Source organism: Ictalurus furcatus, chromosome 3 (genome assembly GCF_023375685.1).
Source record: "Ictalurus furcatus strain D&B chromosome 3, Billie_1.0, whole genome shotgun sequence".
NCBI lineage: Eukaryota > Metazoa > Chordata > Actinopteri > Siluriformes > Ictaluridae > Ictalurus > Ictalurus furcatus.
The window spans coordinates 19,428,545-19,434,544 of NC_071257.1; positions in this window are offsets into that span (position 1 = coordinate 19,428,545).

A 6,000-nucleotide genomic window follows, 5' to 3' on the forward strand; every position below is an offset into this window, starting at 1 on the left:
CAAAGATTAATAAGAGTATCTTTTTTTCCCATCTGAATTATGCACTGACCAAATCTGAAAAGGTCAATAATTGAGGAACTTATATAGGTTCAGTGAAATTATGTTATTTTGCAGTGTAATGCAATTACCAGATGCACAGTTGTGTTTAACACTTCGTCTACAATTTGTTAACAAGTCTAAAGCACTTCACTGTCCTAGAAAAAAAGTAAGTGAAGCAACAGGCTATTTTTATCCCTGGGCAAATGTGTCCAAGCTGAGTAACCTGCTAACCACCACAACAACTTCAACAAGAGGATATTTATTTTGATCCTAACATTATCGCCACTTCAATGGGTTTACAACTTTTAAAGGCCAAAATGTGGTAAAATTGAAAAGGTTTGAGCATGACACTGAGCTGAGAAGCATGTTTATTTCATTACTTTGTCACTTGACACCAAATGGTCAGCCTTCAGCCTGTGTTACTCACTCAGCTCAGGGGACTCGCTCTCTGAAGTCACTGCTATTTCAGTGTATTTTCTACCACTGTACCTTGGCTACAGCCATGCCTCTATTAGAGCAGGGGTCTTAATCGTAAGTTTGCTTTGCTTCTCTTTTTTGTTTTCTTTCACGACTGAACCATAAAAAAGTGTTGCAATAATGTGAAGTGCTAGATTTGAACAGAAAGCCATTCCAGCAAAACTGTGGAATCTCAGTATGATCTGGATTTTTGCTGATTGTATTCTAGTCTAGAAGAATTGGAAACAATTTAACTACAGCATGGAATCCAAGGCCAAATGGTAAGCAAAGTGATCATTTCACATGTTTTTGCTGCTTTTTTGCTTTTGATATTCATGTTTTTTTTTTTATAAAACAAATTAGAAAATGTATTCACCATACAAATACCGACATCAAACAAATGAATGTTTCTGATATGGTTTTGGTGGCTAATTAATTCTGCTATTATAAAGCACAATCTTCATATTATTTACTTTAGATATAGCATTGATAAATAGGCATGTATCATCAATAAAGTATGGCTTCAAGATATCATATTCTATCAGAGAATTGTATAGGTTCATAAATATACCTGACATTCAAGCAAATACAGAGCAATCAGACATTTTTGGTGCTGGGAAAGGCTCATGATTTTGTTTTTGTGAGAAAACAATATTTTTGATAGGGTGCTTGGTGGCATTTTCATTACAATATCCCAATATGCAATATGGTTAATATAGCATTCATGATTAATTTGTCTTTTTTTCTCTTTTTTTCCCCTTTTGATCAGTACTGTATGTGGTTTAACTGAATGTATTTGTAACTGAATATGATATGGCGGTGCTTGTTCCTTAGTGGCCGTCAGAGCCAAGTGATAAAAGAGGATTTTAGAGGAGTTATTCTGGGTCATGTATGAGGACTGTGCAGCAGCTGCAAAATTAATGGAAAATAACAATGACATATTTGCTTATAATGTATATATAGCTATTACTAGGTAAAATATCCTGTGAAATAACCTGCGAATTTCATAAGACACATGCACATTAATCTAATGATGTAATTTTAATGAATACTGTATGTAGAAATAAACAGAAAGAGAGATGTAGGCCTTTTATAATTTCTCTGTGACTTTGCAGTGATGTATGTCTAATATGTCTAATAACTAACTAATAACTTCAAGAGATGACTAAATATACACTTACAATGTCCAAAATGTATTATTATGCATTCAAAATAAATTCAACTGAAATATAGAATGATTACATAAGGATTAAGTTACATAAGGATTTTTTATTTTTTTTTACTGAATTTGTAAATAGTTTCTTAACTACTCAGTAATACTTGACATATAGCATTTATGCTTAATCCTTAATTGAAAATGGAAAGCATCTTGCTACTCTAAAAATAATTCATGTGATGTAAGTTACACTCTTTCTTGTGCATAGCAACAGCATGTCTCTATTAACCGCATGTCATGAAGGTCATTATTGAGAATCATACTGAAGCATGAAAACAATGTTTTATGAGCTCTGTAACACATTGTTTAGCATGCATAAAATGCCAAAAGAAATATTCAGAATTCACTCCTGAGCAGAGTTAATGTTTTAATACCCTTTTCCTTAAAAATATGTGTTATGTTTGGTACTGTCTTGTGCCACACTTTTGAAACTACTGTTTGCTTCTGTTGCAGGAAAGAGGCTCAACCTCTTCACCTTTTGGAAGGTGGACTGTTTAAAAGCAAGACTTCATAAGTAGGCAATCTGAGAGACCGATAGAAGCAACTGTGTCCGGCTCATGTGAGCAAGTATTTGAAATGAGCTCTCTGGAAAAGCGCCAAGCAAATCGGCGGGGAAGCACACATGGCCCTCGCAAGTTCTCTAATGGCATCAGTGACACATCGAGTGTGGGAAGCTTCATGGATGAAACAGACAGGGAGGTAAGCAGCCTCACTGATCGAGCCTTCAGGAGCTTGTGTATTGGAGAAGATGCCATCTACAATGATTTGGAGGTTTCCTCCCCTGCTGATCTGCAAAAAGCTTGTGCTCAAGAAACCCTGCAAAATAAAGATTTAAGGACAACCTGCTGTGGAATACAGTATGAGGAGGCAGAGAAAAAATCCGAGGTGGCCTCAACATTCCAGCATTCCTTTGTGGACGTAGCACAAGAGCATGTTCTTAGAGATGAGAGTTTGTCTTATAAAAGCAATGGCTCTATGGAAGCGATGTGGCAACAGAAGAGAAGCACTTCCAGAGCAGACAAATCAGCTCTGCTAAGTATTGAAAGAGAACTGTCCGAGTTCTCTTTTGGTTACCATTCGAATTTTAAGTCAGGCCCTTCACAGTCTTATGGAAATCATTTTCATGCAGTGGGACGGGTGAACACAGCAACATCCTCAAAAACAAAGCTCAAGGCTCTAAACACCACTAACTTTTTCTTCCACAGTGAATTCAGTCCTTTCCAGTTGTGGAAGGATTATAACAGGTTCCCTTTTGAAAGGGTGGAACCATCAGGGCTGGTGTCAGCCACTGAATTTCCTAGGTGGTATGATTCTCCGCTCTACAAAGAACTCACAGTTACACACAGGATTTCAAATGCTCCAGCAGAAGGCAGGCAGTTTACACAAAGAAAATTTGAGAATGTTGCTGCCTCTCAGTGCTCTAGATCCACTGTAATCCAAAAAGCCTCAGCCATAGAGAAGAGATGTGAATCTGAAATGCCATCTAACTGCCCCCCATGGAAAAATAATAACTTTATGAGAAACAAACTGTCAAGCAACAGGCCCTCCACAGTCTCACCATCCAATGAGAAAGTACACAGGCCAGATTCTAGCCTGCTTTATCATAGTAGACATACATATGAAATTCAACACAAAGTAGGGAAAGTGGGCAGCAGTGAGATGTCCAATAGAACGACTCCATTCAACATTACTCAACTTCTGACACCTATAATTCCTGGAAGGCAGGAAACAGAAACATCAGAAATTCTGCAATTTGCACATACTCCCTTGATTTCTGAGTGTGACAGTGACCTGAAACCACAGTCTGATGCAAAACAACTGCGTGATAGCTACAAATCCAAAGCATCGAGTCTACTGTTCAACCTTAAAGACAACAGAAAACGAGTCAAGAGCACGTACAGTCCTACAAAATTTAAAGGTTTAGAGATATCAGATCGGAATAAACAACCATCAAAGCTAGAAGGTCGTGAATCCAGACTTTCAGAAGCATCAGGATCAAAAGTGTCCATTCAGGAGCATTCTACAGCTCCTGGCACTTGGGAACTTTGTAACCCAGTTCAACCAAATTATGAGCTTTCCTTATTCCAAACTGCAGAACACAAACAGCATGCTGATAAATCACATAACAATATGAACTTAATGTCTCAGTATGGCACTACAAACTGTAATATCCCTTATTTGGGCTCACAGAACAACCATCATGATCTTACTAACAGAGAGCGTGAGCATTATGAGTTATCAACAAATTCAGGACTTGGTAATAGTGGTGGGAGCCCAGTGGGTCACATTAATCATGGTACAACTTTCTATAAGAGAGATGCAGATGCAGGCCATCAGAACTTTATGAGAAACCCAAGTTCTGGATATATCAATAACCAGATGACTGAAGAAAACTGTTCTTGGAAAAGAACAGGACCTGTAAATATGGTGGCCAAGGAAATTATTAATAATAATGGGATAAAAGATGAGCTGCCATATAAGGGAGAAATAGCTGCATTGATAGAAATGGACAAACAGAGGAAAGCCACCGATAAACAATATTTACCTTCAGCCAATGAGAGCTACACTATGAGAAAAGAGACGTGCATAAATAAAGTGAATGAGAATGTAAATGGGAGTTGGCTTCCAAAAGACAAACAGATTCAGGACACAAAAAGCTCTTTCCAGACATATGCTAATAAACATTTCTCAAACAATCATACAAATACATCTGCAATATCTCAAAATTTGTATGAATTTCAACATAATGGTCTGCAAAAAATGCAGTCTCCTCATAAAGAGGTAAAGCTGACAAGGGGATCAGAAATTACAAGACATGAAAAAGCTGAATTATGTCTTCCGAGACACATGAGACATGCTACAAGTGATAGAGAGACTGAAAAAGATTATAGTCAGAGAACACAATTTTTGCAATCAATGGAGGAGAAATATCGATATAATGAAGAATCTGATGCTTATCAGCCATACAAGTACGAGTCAAACAAACAGTGGCACATTGCAACAACTGAAAACAGACACACTAAAGGTGAAGAGTGCATGTCAAGACAACTGCAGCAATCTGAAATGAAAGTAGAACAACCAGGTGAATCAAATTATATACACTCCCTATCAAGGACATCTTGTATTCAGCAGCAAAGCATAGCATATTCAGCAAGAACAAGCCAAAGAAATTTGATAACAGAGGACAGAGCCAAAACTGAACAACACAAGCCAACCTATTCTATTGACCCCAGTCAGATATATCACAAGCAGGGCGATATGAATACAGACCTTAACATACCAAATACTCAAAGAACTTGGCAAAATAATAACAGTCAACAAACAAGAGGGGACAGATTTAACATTAATGACATTCTCGCTGTCAGAGACAATGAACAAGCAAAAAGAGTCAGAGAAAATAAACACAGTTTAAATGGCAGAGTTGGTGACACAAATAAATTAGAACATCTAACTTCTCCAGTCACAGCTGATGTAGCAGAGGACTTAGAAGGTAAAACAGAACCATCTAAAGTTCAGTCACAGTTACAGCAAGATGGAAATTCCCATTGCAAACATGAAAATACAAATGTATCATACGGCTATGTCAGAAAGGAGTCACATATTGCAAATGATGTGAAAGAGAGGACAGGAAAAGACATATTTATAAGTAACGAGAATGATAAAATTACACTAAGAGCGCTTTCATACAAAGAAAAAGGACAAACCAAACAAGAGATACTCACCTCAAAATTAAAAGCACATGCTCAGAAGGAGATATCGGCAATTAAAGAAAAAGGCCTTGCTAAACATGCTATTCCATCAAGAAATCCAGTAAAGCCAAGTATAGCTGTAAGCAATGAAAAGGGACAGATAAACCAGGAAATTCTGTCACTGAAGAAAGAAATTACTGCAGAAAAACTTAATCATCTTTTTCAGAACATTACTTATTCAGGTGTTCCCTTATACAAAGAACAAAGAAATCAAGGCAAGGATGAGCCAAAATATGAATCTCTTACAGCAGAAAAAGTGGAATTACCTACAAGAGACATGGGCTCTGAGATAAACAAAGTTGCTACAGAGAAAGAAAGGACAAAGATTCAAATGATAAAACCTCAAGAGGAAAAGTTTACAGAGGCAGACAAGAAAAACTATGAAGTCCAGAAATTTGTTAAAAATGATGTTCACCAGCCAAACATGCAATCCAGAGAAAATCAACTTAGCAAACCTAGCAAAGACAATGAGAAAGAGCGATCTACAAATGATACAATTCCAGCCAAATGTTTCTCAAACTCTCCAACTCTCAAGGCTTT